At 45.8% G+C, this 18,010-nt stretch overlaps 1 protein-coding gene and 1 long non-coding RNA gene across 3 annotated transcripts in view; both read right to left on the reverse strand.

The window, feature by feature from the left end:
* Positions 1–18,010, reverse strand: part of CLSTN2 (calsyntenin 2) — a 613,123-nt gene that overhangs the window by 229,862 nt on the left and 365,251 nt on the right. The gene's annotated exons all lie outside the window — the stretch shown is intronic.
* Positions 1,640–10,359, reverse strand: LOC140614437 (uncharacterized). The gene is made up of 3 exons (XR_012015298.1): positions 10,145–10,359; positions 4,473–4,634; positions 1,640–1,887 (listed from the first exon to the last, which is right to left on the reverse strand). It is a non-coding gene; the product is annotated as an uncharacterized lncRNA (long non-coding RNA).

The following is an 18,010-nucleotide window of genomic DNA, read 5'->3' on the forward strand; positions in this document are numbered from 1 at the left end:
GGAATCATAGAAATCTTGGAACATTGTAGGAAAAGAAAAATAGAACCAATCAACTGGGCTCCCGCAACCCTAGAAAAATCACTGTCAATATTTTGGTATGATTACTTCTAGCACATTTTTTCCCCATATATAATTTTGTTTTATATATATGTTGGCTTTCCGTAGTGGAAATAATGTGGTATATATGTATTTTTATTTTAGTCACTCAACATTTTACAGTAGGACTTTATATGTCATTGGAAACTCATTTTTAATATTACATAATTAGAGGAGTACATTATTGATTATTCGATCATGCTTCTACTGTTAGACAATTGTTTCCTTTTCTATCCTGCTTTTAAAAATTATATCACAGGCAGCTTTCTATATAAAGGATAAATATCGCAAAACATGATAATTTTTGATAACTGAGTGCTTCATTAACTGCTTTTAATTAGGAGCAACACTTCCGCGAGGGCTAATGTATGCATGTACTTTTCAAGGTGGTAGAGGAGACATCTGACAATATAAGATCATGTCCTACTCCTGGAGCCTTATTTGAAGAGGTACAGCAGATGCTTCCGTCTGGCTGCCCCTCTGAGACCTACCCATTTTTCTTACTGGTGGATTTCTTATTATATTGATATCAGGAAGGCAACACTTCTGGGCATGGCTTGTGAACATTGTTAGGTACGGGTATGAGGCTGTACCGTCTTGTGAGAAAAGCAAGGGACCAGTCTTAGGACAGAAACCAATGCTGGCACCTGGATCTTTGGGGAAGTCATTGAGCTGCCATCTAACTTCTCCTGGTACCGTCCTGCCACCAGACTTCTTATTACAAGAAACCTATTTTCCTCCTGGTTTCTTCTAGTTGAGTTGGACTTTTTCCTAATTGCAGCTGAAAGCATCCTAACTGATAAAGCCAACACCTATCATAAAAATGGTGACCATTTACGAAGTTGTTACAGATTTTATCTTTTATCGAACGGCAATTCCCCTCACTGAACAAATGAAGAGACTGAATATCAGAGAAGCTACACAACTTGCCCCAAATCCATATATGTGTGTGAGTCTGGAGCCTCATTGACAGGCCAATTAGAGAAGTGAAGAGTGTCCGGCATCCTGTCCATGAGGGTGAAGAGAAAGGAGGTAGCTTCCTTCCTTTCTGCACCCTTTGTTTAAATGGACATGTGTGCAGCTCATTGCTTTATAGAACATTTTTATACCTATTCATTTATTTTATCCTTCCCCAGATACCTTGTAGAAGAGGAGACAGGTTCAAGGAGTTTAAGCGCTCTATTGTGAGGCACAATAGCAACTGGTGTCCAGACAGTGAACTGGAATCCAGGTTCCCTGACCAGTGGTCCATACCTTCCTCCAAAGGATCCCACTAAGGAGAATGTCTGCTCAAGGACAAAATCCCCTCCCCCTTCCCAGTTGTCTCCTGAGTCCCCACCATTCGATGTTTTTATTTTCTCTAGTGCAGCATCTACCCTGTGGCGCTGTTAACAAATATAATACATCAGAGAAAGAATTACAAATATTTATGGCTGTAATAACTTCCCACCCAAAACAGGGGCATGGATCAGATCATTAGAGAAAATCAACCCAGCATGAGGTATGCTTTTTATTTCTCCCCTAGATTTTAATTCAGGGAATGTACACGATTTTCTGGGAGTCAGAAACTTCTGCTTAGGGAAACAGGATTTTGCATGACAGGGATGCTGATTTGCAAATAGGGAGTTTATTTTTTGATTCACTGATTCCATCAGAATGTCGTAACCCAGAAATCCCTCGGAGGCTTTCCCAGTGAAACTCAGAGATTCTAGGAGTGATAGTGTTCTGATGGATGCGTGAGTCTGAGATACACGGGGCTTTTTCTCTCATGCATTCTGTGTCTTTTACGACCTGCATTTGGGCAAATATTTTTTATTAATTTATTTCTAAGGTTCAATAAGAATTGATAACAAGGAGGGTCATGCTAAAAGACACAGCTCATTGCCATCTCCTCTAGAAAATGTCCCTGGCCACCCTCTATCCTGAGGTTGCTCAGGTTGGGGTTCCTCCCCCATAGCCCTACAATCCCTGGAGATAATCTTCACTTGGCATCTATCATTCTGCATCCCATTGGGCTGTTTTCTTGTCCATGTCCACCGCTTGACTCTGATGTCCCATAAGCAGCAATTATCATACTGGGGTCTGTATTCCCAGCTCTAAGCATGGAGCTTGCCAGGGGGATAGGGACTCAGGACATTATTTATTCAACGACAGTGTCCAGGAAATGACTTAGTGTTAGCTCATATCTCAGTGTTCAGGTGGGGAACTTGTAGCCAGGTTATCTTAGCCCAGTGGAGATGAGCAATGTACAAGGCAGTCTAGGAAAAGCTCCCGCCTCTCCTGAGCACTGACATTCTCTTCACTGACAGGGTCTTCTTGTTCTGGAAACTTTGCTATGACTAAAGCTCTGCCCTAGAGAAAGTCCTGACCCCAGGACTGCCCTTCTCCTGGAGGACTGCAATCTGGACAAATGGAGCCACAGAGGAGTAGAGGGTGACAATGAGGACCCAGATGTTGGCCCTAGAATGAGACACTAGTCAAGCCAGTCTGCTCCAAGTGCCAGTCCTGCACTGGACAAGGCTATGACCACATAGCCCTCCTTCCCTGAGAGCCTGGATTCCCTGGGAAGCTAGGAATAGTCATGGGCCCTAAATGCCAGTCTGTATTGGACACAAAAATGGCAGAAATGGGGAAAAATGATTTCCCAGAACTCTTTTCAAGGAGAACAATCTGATCATCTCAGGGAGTGACATGGGGCTAGGAACATCAATGCCTTCTCAGGAGGGGGACTCTGGGTATCTGAGAGTTTGGGTTTCTCAGTGAGGTGTGCTGCTCCCCCACTGCCTCCAGCCTCACTTCTAAATAAATGAGCAGCAACACTTTCAGGACTATCGGCCTGAAGGACTGCTAAGTTATTTGCTTCGAGGGTCCCCAGCAGTCTCTCTCTGGCCCAGCTGAGGGAGGGTGGTGGGTCTCAGTGGGGATCCAGACCTGAGAGTTTAGGGAGCAAGTGGAGAAGAATGCAGTGTAAACACTGGACAACATAGGCCACTGCCAGGAGGCAAGAAAGTTCAAGAGATGGAGGAGGACACAGTTTTAGATCTGAGGGGTCCCCACTCACCACCTGGCTGGGCTTACCCCACCTAGCAGGTAGTGGAGTAGGAGGTGGATTGCCCTGGGCAGGAGGTGTTGGAGGTGTTATCAGAGAAGAGACAGGCACGCTGAAGACATATGACACGAGTCTGGACTTACTCTGGGTTTAAGGCAATGGAGGGTCAGGGGTCAGATTCATTCTCACCTGGTCCTCAAGTCTCCAGGGCCCTGCCTTGCAGGAACGAGCTGCAGTCTGCCTAAGGTATACCCAGACAGCTGAGGGAAAGCACCCTGTCCCACAATCATTTACTACGCTCCCTCATCCGTAGGTCATCTTGCTTCTTACCCTTCATAATCAAGCCTATTGATTTCAGCTCTGTGTCTACCAAAAGATAAGGGGGCGTTCTACGTCCTCCTAGCATACCCTATGTGTGGGCCATGTGGTGCAGTGTTGCTTCCGGCACCCAGTGAGAATGATGTCAGATATCGTCTCTGTCGCCTCTGCTCACCTCCCATCCAATGAACAAGGCAAACTGAAGCAACCCAGAGTCTTAGGAGAGCACCTCTGTTTCTGCCTTCTCTCACTCCTGCCATTTACTCACGCATTTCTGGAGCTGCTTAAGGCTCAACTGCATCCCCGCAAATGGACTTTTTCTCCTACCTGACGTGATTCAGGGCTCTAACTAATAATGAAGATGCTCCTGAATCTTGTACGATCCAAAAAATATCCATAAACTGAGCACTACCACCCAGCTCCCCACCCCCCCAAAATAGAAAGGAAGCCTAGGTATTATTTGTCTGGATGTGGGGCCTGCTTAGGGCCACCTAGTTCTCAGGGCCACTGGTAGAGGTCAGGCTCGAGATATCCTCTCAGGGCCAACGGTGTACCCTGGAGCATGTAACATCTGCATCTGAAAATCATCAAATTGGGACCACATCTTCTACTGCTCTGTCATCTTTTCTTTTTTTTTTTTTTAATATCTTATTTATTTATTCATGAGAAACAGAGAGAAAGAGAGAGACAGAGGCAGAGACACAGGCAGAGGGAGAAGCAGGCTCCATGCAGGGATCCCAACGTGGGACTCGATCCCGGGTCTCCAGGATCACGCCTTGGGCTGAGGGCGGTGCTAAGCCCCTGAGCCACCCAGGGACCCTCTGTCATCTTTTCTTATCAACCTTATCACACTCTCTTTCTCTCCTTTAAGGGAAGGTGATAGGGCTCTTACTTTCCATTTTGGAACTTCTACTGGAGCTCTCTTCCCTGTCTTTCCTCTCACCTGGCTTCCCCATTCCCCATCTAGAAACCACAAATGGGGGTGAATTCTAATGAGACCCTCCAATACCTGATCTGTGATATTCTCCAGGTGGGCGGTTGTCCCAGCAACCCCGTGCTTCTGCTTACCCCAGGATCTCCTTGCTGGCTTGCACCATGAGGCTCCGAAGAGAACCTACTCCCCAGGGCTGTCAAAACAGCTGGGCTGAGGGAGGATGTGACATATGGTTGCCTGTGGTCAGACATGGACATCTATCATGCTCTGGGACCGTGCTCAGACACAAATACATTTCATGGCAGAACAAGGATATTTGTTTAGGACACTGGAACACAGTGTTCAGAGGCTGCTGGGAATGCACTTGCAATAAAATGGAAAAGCTATAAAGCAGCAGTGAAGTGTTTGCAGCAAGAGTGGCCTTTTTTTCTCTGAAGGGAAGTAGCTGAGTTACTGTGCCTAGGGCATGTTTCAAAAGAGCACAGTGATCGTTATTTGAAACAGGGACAGATGGAAATTCCTAGAAGGATTTGCACCTTTGCTTATTATTAAAGTGATCTATAATCATCTAAGGCACATGCTCAGAACTTTCCATGTGTCATCTCTTTACTCTGTGGGACAAAGCTGTATCATGGCAGTTGTGGTGGACACTGTTGCTGGCTGCCTTCCCGGCATGCATATCCTTGCCACCCTTCCTAATTGGATCCTGATTTGTTCTGCAGCCAGCCCATCGCCAACCCCACAGGAGCTGTCTGATTACTTAAGAAGCAAATAAGTGCCTACCATTTCTCTGGCCATCGTCACTTGACTGAAAGTGACTCAGGACTATGGCCCAGACAGACTGAGCATAAGGACACATATGCCATGCTTGGAGAAGCTGATTCTTTCTCTCTCACTCTCCTGCTGGGTGACAACAGAGTGGCACACAGTCCCGGGTGCCACTGGTGGCCACCTTGATCTCAGGGAACCACCCTTAGCATGGCACCCACGCTGAGGACAATGGAGCAGAGGGACAGGGAGACCTGGGTCCCTGAAGCCATTAGTGATCTGTCCACCCTACCTCTGGGCTTCCTTCTAGTGTAAAACAAGACATTTCCTTAATTTCTAATTCAGGGTAAAGTGGAATCACTCTTGTACTTGGAAAAGTCCTAATTGATCTAGGACTATTACTATCCTTGTTTTACTGATGAAGAAACCGAAGTTTAAGGAACTAATTAACTTAACTAAGGTTATATAGTTAGTAAACAGTGAAAATTCAAGGATACTTTGACTCCAGAGCCTAAATTCTGAATTACTGCTACATATAGGTTCTTATAATAATAATATGTGGAAATTTGACAATTCACCTTATTGGAAGAAAAATACATTAAATCTATATTGTCCCCCAAGAATTCAGAGCATAGATTGTTTTGCAGGATGGATTCATTTTAAACATTGCTTTAGAACTCAAATCTTATACGTCATTTGCAAATATCTTCTCCCATTCTGTAGGTTGTCTTTTAGTTTTGTTGACTGTATCCTTTGCTGTGCAAAAGCTTCTTATCTTGATGAAGTCCCAATAGTTCATTTTTGCTTTTGTTTCTTTTGCCTTCGTGGATGTATCTTGCAAGAAGTTACTGTGGCTGAGTTCAAAAAGGGTGTTGCCTGTGTTCTCCTCTAGGATTTTGATGGAATCTTGTCTCACATTTAGATCTTTCACCCATTTTGAGTTTATCTTTGTGTATGGTGAAAGAGAGTGGTCTAGTTTCATTCTTCTGCATGTGGATGTCCAATTTTCCCAGCACCATTTATTGAAGAGACTGTCTTTTTTCCAATGGATAGTCTTTCCTCATTTATCGAATATTAGTTGGTCATAAAGTTCAGAGTCCACTTCTGGGTTCTCTATTCTGTTCCATTGATCTATGTGTCTGTTTTTGTGCCAGTACCACACTGTCTTGATGACCACAGCTTTGTAGTACAACCTGAAATCTGGCATCGTGATGCCCCCAGCTATGGTTTTCTTTTTTAAAATTCCCCTGGCTATTCGGGGTCTTTTCTGATTCCACACAAATCTTAAAATAATTTGTTCTAACTCTCTGAAGAAAGTCCAAATGACGTATCAGATAAAGGGCTAGTTTCCATGATCTATAAAGAACTTCTTAAACTCAACACCAAAGAAACAAACAATCCAATCATGAAATGGGCAAAAGACATGAACAGAAATCTCACAGAGGAAGACATAGACATGCCCAACACGCACATGAGAAAATGCTCCGCATCACTTGCCATCAGGGAAATACAAATCAAAACCACAATGAGATACCACCTCACACCAGTGAGAATGGGGAACATTAACAAGGCAGGAAACAACAAATGTTGGAGAAGATGTGGAGAAAAGGGAACCCTCTTACACTGTTGGTGGGAATGTGAACTGGTGCAGCCACTCTGGAAAACTGTGTGGAGGTTCAAAGAGTTAAAAATAGACCTGCCCTACGACCCAGCAATTGCACTGTTGGGGATTTACCCCAAAGATTCAGATGCAATGAAACGCCGGGACACCTGCACCCCGATGTTTCTAGCAGCAATGGCCACAATAGCCACACTGTGGAAGGAGCCTCGGTGTCCATTGAAAGATGAGTGGATAAAGAAGATGTGGTTTATGTATACAATGGAATGTTACTCAGCCATTAGAAACGACAAATACCCACCATTTGCTTCAACGTGGATGGAACTGGAGGGTATTATGCTGAGTGAAGTAAGTCAATCGGAGAAGGACAAACAGTGTATGTTCTCATTCATTTGGGGAATATAAGTAACAGTGAAAGGGAATATAAGGGAAGGGAGAAGAAAAAGACTCCTAACTCGGGGAAATGAACTAGGGGTGGTGGAAGGGGAGGAGGGCGGGGGGTGGGGGTGAATGGGTGACGGGCACTGAGGGGGGCACTTGACAGGATGAGCACTGGATGTTATTCTGTATGTTGGTAAATTGAACACCAATAAAAAATTAATTTATTTAAAAAAAATAGAACTCAAATCTTCTGCTTTACTCTTTCTCCAGTTTCCTTCGCAGCTAGCTAGGCACAGAGCAGGCACTAAATGTGTGTTATTAAATGACACACCAAAGACCTCCCCAGCAGGGAATGGTGGCTCTGAGGAAGCCCTGGAGTGTCTGGATCCTTTCCTGCATTACACTAATTCCCTAGATCTCCAACATGTGGAGACATTCATGTTAAGTTCTGTTTGTTGAACAGCATGAAGAAAATAAAAAGCTTTCAGCAGTAGCAAAATTTTCACATTTAATCTCTAATATATTAGCTCATACCCTGAGACCTGAGGGGCCCTTGATAATCTCCTAGGCATGGGAATCTCAGAGGGGGTCTCCAATAACTGCTCTGCTCCCTCAGTTACCTTGAGCCAGCTTCTGCAGAAACCCGGCATCCTGATACCACCTTTGTTGGAAGACCTGATTCTTGATGCACCTGCTCTGTCTCTGTTGTCCCTGACCTTACCCTCTGCTCTCTACACATCCCTTGGGATCCACTGCATCCACATAGCCATCCAAGCCCCTTCTCCCTTGCACAGCCTTGGCCGGTCACTGGATCACATGATTGTCGCTGCCCAAGGTACCGGATTTACCAGGGTAGCATCATTACCAGGTGAATGCCCGAAAGATGACATAGCTAGTCCACAAGTCCCCATCATTCACAAGGTGAGTGACTTTGGCAGGTCACTTCATTTCCCTGTGCCTCTCCATCCTCATCTGACATGGGAGCCATAATAGCCCCTGCCCCATGGGGCCAATATGTAATGACTACAAAGTAATGGGCCGCACAGCTCTAGAGAGTGCTTTTGATGTGGTGCCCAACCTGCGCATCTGCACAAGGCAGTCTTGACTTTTATGGAGCAAGTAATCAACACGTTTCAGATTAGATGTTATTATTGTTGTTGTTATTACTTTTGTTGACTAAATTCTCTGGGATCCTCTCTGCCATTCATGTCCTCCTGGCTGGCCCCTAGATGCTATGTCCTTACAAGAGGGGAGAGAGCTGGGGAGAGCCCCTCGGGACTGTGTTTGGCACGGATCTTAATATAACCCGGGGGGGGGGCAGTTCTTTTTAGGAACCCTCGTTACAAGAGGTACAAGACTGTGAAGCTTCCTAAGGAACTGAGAAAGCTGGTATGAGACGTGAGGGAGGACACGGCGGCATCTTTAACATGAATTTCAGTATTTCCCATTTCCTTTACACTTGAGCATGGAGTTAGATAACAGTAACGAGCCAGTATAGTATTGGGAAAGTAAGTTATTAGGTTTCTAAGCCTCATATACATGGTGTCATCTGAACCTTGGGGGCCATGAGAGAAAGTCCAGGCAGATACATTTTCTACTCTACTTTCTTGCCCATGAGGGATAGAAAGTCTGGAGAGGTGGTGACCTCTGAGACAGCTGGTCACCGGTGGTCTGACACAAGAGCTGGGGCCTCTCAGACTGGGCCTGAGTGAGAACACTCTGGGGAGGTGACAGGCCTCAGTGGGAGGTCTCTGGCCACTCAAGCCTCACTCCATGGTTTTGGTTGCATCAGTAAACTGAGGCTTTCAACTATCTGAGGCAACTTATTAGATGTGCCCTCCCAGAAGACTCCCCAAACTTTACCACCTGCACTTTCAAAAGATGATGCAAAGAGCAACAAACCTGTTTATAAGTGAGCCATCTGGTCCACTCAACACTTCCTTGGTATAATTCATGAAGATTGTTTTCTTTCTTTGTTTGTTTTTTAAAAAGGCTCAGCTTCATTATAAAGAAGCGTTGTTCCCAGAGGACCCACTAATCGGGGAAATCACGGAAACTCTTAGATGGAAATGCCTCTAATAATTCACTTTATTATGACTCCGCCTAGCACTAAGAACTTATTTTCTTGATTTCCTCGAATTGTCTCTAAAGTGAGACAATTTTCCCATCAGCATGCTGACAGCCTACCCTGCATTATTCTATGGCAGGCTTTATTTGCATTCACAGTGAGTTTAAAACTTGGAGTAGTTTGATGAGATTAATATGAGGTGTCTCTTCAAAAGTTGAGTGGTATAACAATTTAGCAATGACTCCACTAACTATGTGAAATGAAATATTAACTGCACAAACGTGGTGACAGATTAGAATATCATTTGCCTCTAAGGCAATTACAGCTTCTGATCACACATCACTACCACCCCTGGGAAGTGTACGAGCCCCTCTGTCAATCACTCCCCAACAGGCATTCATGGAATACCTGCTTGGGTACCACACTGCTCCAGGAGACCTGAGACACCATCCCTGGCCTTAGGGAGCAGACACACCGGCACAATTAACTGATGACTAAAATGGTATACAATCAAGAGGCAAAATGGGTGACACAGAAGCCAAGAGATGTTGAGAAAAGACCGTGTGAGTTGAAGGAGGGGGTTCGCGGAAAAGATGTGAATTGCAAGAGCATCGGTACCATTTAGCAAGTACGACTTATGCCAGCACCATGCTAGGCACCTGACATATGAGACCAAATTCAGACTTGATAAAAATAACTTTATGAGAGAAATCTGAAGTTCACCCGTGGTTGTCCTCTGGGACTTGCAATATGGGGTCAGGAATCTGGCCAGATGAGACCCCGTTCCTTGTGCAGCTCCCTAGAAAGGGCTTTTCTCCTTCATACCACTGCTCGCACTGCACAGTACTCATATGTGAATCTATCTGTCCCCAGACCTAGTTGTGAAGGGCAAGGCGAGGTTTCATTTCTCACCACATTCCTGGTGCCTTCCACAGAGCCTGACCCACAGCTGGCACCCAGCAAATGCCCACTGTATGAGGGAGTAAGTCTAAAGACTTAAAATTCCTCCAGAGTCGGAGAGATTGCACATCCCTCGGCAAGCCCGTCCTGACTCTGTCTCCCTCCACTGAGCTCCCCTTCCTCTGAGTCCATTGCCTCAGTGAGACAGAAGTCATCTGGGAGCCAGTGACCACTCTCCACTTTGTATCCTCCCTACCCTCTACCCCAGACTCTATACCATTATGAGCCCATAGTATGGGCTCCAGAAGCTGATTAGAACAGGTGGGCTGTGACCTTGCTAAAAGGTCAGCTCCGACTTGGGATTTTTGCTCAGAGAGCAGTGTTAGCTGGGTCCCCCTGGAAGGCAAATTGCTATGGGAGGCCCCTATACTCAGGAAATAACCAGTCCATGGAACATTCCCTGGACACCTGCAAATTTCATTTTTTGAGTTTCTTTTAAAAATGATTTTATTTACTTATTCATGAGAGACACAGAGAGAGAGGCAGACATAAGCAGAGAAAGAAGCAGGCTCCTGTAGGGAGCCTGATGTGGCACTTGATCCCAGGACCCCGAGCCAAAGGCAGACGCTCAACCGCTGAGCCACCTAGGTGCCCACTTGCACCTTTTAATTGGCCTTTACTAACCGAAAACAAGTTTCTCAGCTGAAGCACCTGAGCAAGGAGACAATGAAAGGGCTTACATGTGGCACATGTAGAAGGCAAAAAGCCACACTTAGGAGAGGATAACACCATCCACAGGAACAAATAAACATTTTCATAATTTGCCTACTAATTAAAATAGCAAATACAATCAAATCCAATTAACGTGGATTGGTCTGTGGGGCTTTAAATCAGAGGAGCCTGGTTGATTGCTCCAGAGTCATTAATTAGGCCTGACATGATTTCTTCCTAGCAAAGCCTCTTGGCATGCACCTTTCCCAATTACGGGATTCATGATCAGCTGGGAAATCACAGGTGTTGTTCAGAACTGGACTTTTGCAAGGGCCTATTTTGAGGGTTTCCAACATTTTACTTACTTCGGGGGCAGGGGGCTTCCGGAGCTCCTGGATCTGGTTGGTGTGTGTGGTGGTTTCGGGGTCTGAGGGGGATCCTGGAATGTCAGTGGAGGTGGTCCTCTGTGGGCCTTCACCTTTCTCCGCAGTGTTTTATCCCTGTGCTGTGTCCTCACCAGGAAGCATCTACAATTTCCAGGCCAATCTAATATCTCCTTGGCATAGGCTGAAAGTGATCTAACTCTCTCATCTAACTGAGAGACATAGAAACTTAGTTCAATCATGGTTCCATTGAGGACATTTTTCAGTGTTTGCTTTGTGCTAGAAGGTGGCCATGAGTGAGAGTGGGGACTCTGTTCCGAGGAGCAAAGATGTGTTTCCTTTAGGGAGACAGACATCTCTGTAGTTACTCCAGTGCCCCATGGGCCACTCCAGGCGCAAGACCTAGAAGTGGGCCTGGAGCAGAAAAACAGGGAGGGTCGGGACTATGGCACATGGGAGAAGACAGGCCCCTTCGTGAGGGAGCAGCCACTACTGATGCACAATGAGGGTTTCCTATCAGGAATATGGGCCCGAGTTCCTAGATGTCAGGGTCTACCCAAAGGTTAGAGATGTAGATCCTTCTGCAAAAGCTCCTATTTCTGTTGTTTCATTTTTTAAGATTGATTTTTTAAAAAAGAAAAACAAAAACACCAGAGCATGGAAACATGGGCCCCTTGGGGTAAATGGAAGTAAGGAGAAGAGCAGCCGGATGTCCCATGTGAGCAGTCCTACCAGGTCTCCAGGGCATTAGGTCTTGACAACAAACAGCTCTTCTCCAGATTAAGGAGGTAAGGGTGGACGGGTAGGAAGCTTAAAACAGAACACATTCAATTCATGGGTTCGCAGGGACAAACTGATGCCTTCTCCAACCCGGGGGCCTTGGCTTCTCCAACAACAGTGATCCCAGAGGCAATTCCAGGACCACAGCCAAGGGAAGCTCCATGGCAGGACACTGAGGGGTTCTCACACACTGTGAACCGGAACCTGGCTTTGAATTAAACCCATGAGATTCATCTTTACCCAACTCTTTCCTAGGAGCTTGGCTTTCAGGATGGCTATTTCATATCTTAAATGGAAGATGGAGACTAAGAGTGCCTGGATGACTCAGTCAGTTATGAGACTGACTCTTGATTTCAGCACAGGTCACGATCTCAGGGTCGGGATATCAAGCCCCATGGTGGGCTCCGTGCTCAGCGGGGAGTCTACTTGAGATTCTCTCTCTCCTTCTGCCTCTGCCCCTGCCTCTTTTTATAAAATAAATAAATATTAAAAAAAAAGTTGGAGACAAGATAAACCATCTCGTGAGATGGTTGTAGAGATTCCATGAGGCCACAGCGGGAAGTGTACAGGGCCTGTCACCTGCTGGTATGTGCCCTACAAGTGGCAGTGCTCATTGCTGTCAAAAATCCCAGTGGCCCAAAGCACATCCTTGCCTTGAACTAGGCGTCCCTTGGCGCTGTGGCCACCCAAGGGCAGGGATTGGAGTGGGTCAAAGGGCAAATGGGCAACACCAGAAGGTAGGGCCTGTTTGTGTTCTTTTTCACTTTGAGCTGTCGACAATATTCCCACACTGATAGTGTCAACTTCCCAAAGGCCTGAGGACCAATAGCAGGCAGAGTTGCTGGTGCATTTGCTGTGATTTGGAGATCAGTGTACTGTGTTTTGTGTCACAAAGCCATTATGAGGTCTAGACTTTTTACCAATGACACACTTCACTTTGTGAGTATAGAAATAGCTTCTGAGTAGCTGGTACAGATGCACTTGAATGCTGTAAAAGCCTCCCTGTCAGTCTCTGCAGCATCTCACTCCCGGAATCATTATGCCCCTCTGCTACAGCTTTATAACCCATTTGTGCTTCTTCCAAAGCACTGACCACAGCTGCCACCTCCTCTAGATGCTCTTAGCTTGCCTCCGCTCTCAGCCTCTCTCAGAGGTAATTTGTCATATAATTCAAAATGACAGTGCGCTCCACTGAACGGCCAGCTCTTCTACGGAGCCTTCGTGGGCCCCCTTCTCAGACAGAAAGGATTCCTCCCCTTTTGGCCTCCTGTTGGGCACAGGGGCTGCCCTGGGGAGTGGAAGGGGCAAGCTCTGCATCTCTACCACCTTGCTGTGAATCCCTGGCCAACCTCTCCGAGCCTCAGTTTCCTTATCTGTAAAAGGAACTAATTAGTCCCTGATTTGCAGGGTTATTGTGAAGATCAAGCACCATGAAATGTACAACATCTGACATGTAGAGAGATTCAAAGAAGAGCTGTGAAATGATTTGTTGCCCTTGTTTTTCTGTCCCCTTTGCTAGAATTTAAGTTTCTGGATGATGATAATGGTGCCTGATTCACCTGTCTTTACAACCCCAGCACCCAGCACCACGGATGGAACATTCCTTGATTCACTGAATGTAACTGCCCAAACCTTTTCTCTCCTGAAATCTTTGCATAGCTTTTAAGAAATGTTTTCTTGGGGCACCTGGGTGGCTCAGTGGTTGAGCGTCTGCCTTTGGCTCAGGGTGTGATCCCAGGGCCCTGGGGTTGAGTCCCTCATCAGGCTCTTCGCAGGGAGCCTCCTTCTCCCTCTGCGTATGTCTCTGCCTCTCTCTCTGTGTCTCTCATGAATAAATAAAATATTTAAAAAATGTTTTCTTTATGTTCAAAAATAAATTAACAAATAATACCAATACCACAAAATAGAAATTGCCCAGGATTTGGATGCAGACCTTTGGAGACAAGCTAACAAATAATCCAATTGCTGAAAATGTCAACCCTTAAAAGATTTTGCTCTCAATTTTCAAAACAAATGCAAATTCTCATCTCTGCTTCTCCCACGTACTTGTTGTCAGACTCTAAAACCAAGGCAAACCAAACTGTGTTCTTCTGAAAACCCTCAATTTTTCCCTTGACCTCAACTAATTATAATTTCATTGTGGTTTTAGAGAGTTCACTTCACTGCTGATTGCAACTTACTGGCTAATCCTGGCTTTTGACAATGCTTATACCATGACAGAAGGAAAGATCCAGAAGGTGTTCATCTTCTGTATTTCTCATTATTTTAAAAGAGGGCTTAAAATTTTCTTGCACTCTCCTAATACAGAATGATTACTTCAAACAAGCTCTTAGTTTAAACTCTACAGAAAGACTTACAGACTGAGGGTGATAACCATCCTGTCAAAACAGTTTGCTTATTTCCCCCGGGGACAAACTACTTGAAAGAAAAATAAAGAGCAAGAAAGACTCCTCGCATGTAATGATGACAAAGCAGGTCAAGGGGCCCCGTGCTGAGCAGAGTTGCCAGGTGACAGCTCCCCAAGCGGGCCCTGCCAAGGAAGGTAGCACTGCACAAAAGGCATGCACACCGCAAGGGAAGAAATCGTTTATTTTTGTGTAACTGGGATCCTGATTTGTAAAGTAATGCCCACCTAGCGATCTGAAACCAATTACTTGTTAGAAAAACTAGCACAGAGCAAACAGCTACCGGGAGGAGATTTCAGACTCATGTCCTAATGAAACACTTGGCCTTCTCATTAAAAATAAATGTCTACATTGCTTCTAAGCATTTGGGGAAGACAGTCACCGACTGTAGGGGAGAAAGGGAAAGCGCTGTGAGTCCGTATGAACCATGGAAAGCAGAACCGAGCTTAATTGGATTACTTCTAATTAGTGACTCAAATGAGAATTGAAGAACATTGACAACACATGTGTAGAGAAGTGACTGGAATAATCTTCATAATTAGAGATGTGGCTGTAGATAAGGCTTTTCATTCCCTGGGTGGTTTGTTAGAACAAACTTGTTCTTCCAGCTTTTCATCCTCCCGGAGCCCAGGATCCGGGGCTCATGGCTTGGATAGAAATCCAGGCCCACACTCACTAGCTGTGTGATTCGGGCAAGTTCCTTAACTCTATCTCTCCTCATCAGCTGGGTGCAGATGATTAAAATGGCACTTACTTCATAGGGTCCTCATGGGGATTCCGTGAGTTATGACATGCACAACCCTTATTATAGTGCCTAGAACATAGTATGTATTCATAAATCTTAGCTGTTATTATTAATTCACATACCCATCCACCATCTGTTTACTCAAACAGCATTTATTTGGGTATTTTCAATGTTCCCAAATCTGGGCTATGCAATTCTGATCATATTAACCTCAATTCAATGGCTTTCCACTATTTTCTAAAACGAAGACTCTATTGGCTCACAGCCAGGTCTTGCCCACCTTTTCCTTCCTCTCTCTGCTCTGGTGGCACAGGTCTTCCTCCTGGCCCTCTGACCTGTCCTGCTCCCTCTCCACAGGGCCTTGGCACAGGCTCTTCCCTCAGCCTGGAATGCTCCAAAAGGGCAGAGTCTGTATCTATTTTTTGTTTGTTCTTGAATCCGCAGCACCCAACATAGAAGCTGGTTTGTACTAGGTGCTCGATTAAAATTCATTGAACTAATGAATAAATAAATGAACTGAAGATTAAGAATAATAAATAAGACAGTGCTAAGGCAGGATAATAATAGCTAACATTTATTTAGCGCTTGCTCTGTGACAAGCACCCTGAGAACTTTTCTTATATTATCTTTACCTAGTCTACCTTGAAAGGAATGAAATGGGGTGGAGGGGAGTTGGAGTGCCATGTGCTGGAACAGTATAGGACAGGGCAGGAGAGGATAGGAGAGCCTAACCCAGGTCTATACAGGAGGGAGACCTGTGAACAGATCACTATAATTAGTGAGTTAACATCATGATGGAGGAGAGCAGAGGGCATGTCGGCAGCCCAGAAATGGCATCCCTGCTGTTTATAGACACTGAGGAAGGTCTCACACAGGTGATGAAGTCTTGAAGTGAGGGCTGAAGGATTGTCTGTAAGGCGTGAGTAGGGCCTTTCCAGGAAAAGGAAAAGGAATAGCAGGTACAAAAGCATGAAGGCCCACGAGAGCCTGGGAAACTGAACCAGCATATGAAACAAGGCTGAGTAGCTTGCCAGGGAGTGGTGGGAAAGGGGCTAGGGAAATGGAGGTGGAGGAAGACCAAGGAGGGCCCGTGGGCCAGCCTGAGTATTCCCCAAAAGCTTTAGAGTGGACATCCAGATGTATGTTTTATAAATATATCTCTGGCTGCAGCACTGAGTCTGGATGGCATGAGTTGTGCAGGAGACAAGGAGGAAAGATGTGAGACTGGTCTAGTGGTGTAGGAGACAGACGCTCAGACCTGAGCGGTAGCAAGAGGGGAGAAAGCCAAGCTAGAAGAAGGAAATGGAGATGGATTAGAAGAGAAGGACAGAGAGAGAGAGAGAACATGGAAGGCTAGAACTCTAAGACCAGACCTTCTGTGGAGGGGATATAAAGAGGTCAGGGCAGAAGGCCCAATCAGGGTGACTGTGCCACAGGCAATAAGAGTCAGAAGCATCAGTCCTGCTCAAACTGGAAGAACCAGGAAGAACCAGGAATGTGTCTTTGTAAGAGTATGGTGAAGATCGGGGAAGCGGGCAGATCCCAGGCTTGAGAATATGGGAAGGCCAAATGCCAATACAGGATGCAGACATTCAGGACTCTGAGGCCTTGCAGTGTGGGGAAGCAGCACAGAGGCAAAGGAGACACTTAGTCACTGCGAAATAACTCCTGGTAGGGCACATGGGGTGATTCCTGTGGCTGCCTGGTCATTGCAGCTGTGACCTGAAACCCTTGCCTGGATGCCCTAATCACCAAGAGGTTCGGCAGATCTGCTGAGATCCCCCAGCCTGTGTCCTCTGGCCTGCCTATCTTGCTGCTGGCTTTACCCAGTTGGGGACAAGACCAGACCTTCACGATATTGTGGTATGTACAGTGATACCATTTCACAGAGCTTCCCCTCACCCAGCTCTACCCCCAGAGCTCCCTGGAGTACCCACCTTCTTGCCTTCTTCAGACGCCCAGGGTCCAAGGCCTTTTTCACCTTCTCTTGTCTCAGACAGCCCCAGAGCCAATTCCCCAGGATAGACCACAGTCCTGATCTGGGCCAGCCAGGCTTGCATGCCTTGATGCCACCTCTCGCCAGCCTTACCTGGTACCACCCTTCTGTGGGAGCAGCAGGTAGACCCAACATCTGCCTGTTACCAATATGTCCTGAGCATCTTGCCACAATAGGCCCTTCACAGGCATGTTCATTACCCCCCTTCCCCACCTCCTACTCAGTCTTCAGTTTTAGCCTAAATGGGGCTTCCTTGGAGAAGCCTTCCCTTGGGCCCCCCATTACGTGTTCCCAGAATGCTGTACTTGTCTCACTTGTCAAGACTGTAATTCAAATAATTAGTTGCTTAATCATGTGCTTAGTGTTTGACTGTGAGGGCAGGGACCAGGCTGGCCTTATTCCACACTGTATTCCTGGCCCTTAAAGTAGAACCAAGCACATAGCATGTGCTTAATAAACATGTGTTAAACAAACAGAATGAATAACCAATGCAACCATGGCTCAAGGATCACACAGCCAGTAACATGGGGATTCAAGATGCAAATCACCTATTCTACATAGGCTCCAGACAAGCCCCATTAGGAAATGAGGTCTAGAGGAGAATTTGCCCTTAGATCTACATTAGGGTGGCCCTTAGGGAAGCAGAGGGATGGTATAGGCAGGGAGGGGGTCTGATATGCCAATGAACGCCAGTTTTCTGAGAGTACTAGATGGCTTAGCGTAAAACTGAAGTGAGATTGTGCTTCTGAAATGTTTTTTTTTTTCTTCTGAAATGTTAAACATTGTTTAATAATTTGGCACTGTATGATGAGGGGTTTCTGTCAACATCGAACATGCAGCACTCCAGCTGGCTTAGAA

This window comes from Canis lupus, chromosome 22 (assembly GCF_048164855.1).
Source record: "Canis lupus baileyi chromosome 22, mCanLup2.hap1, whole genome shotgun sequence".
Taxonomy (NCBI): Eukaryota; Metazoa; Chordata; class Mammalia; order Carnivora; family Canidae; genus Canis; species Canis lupus.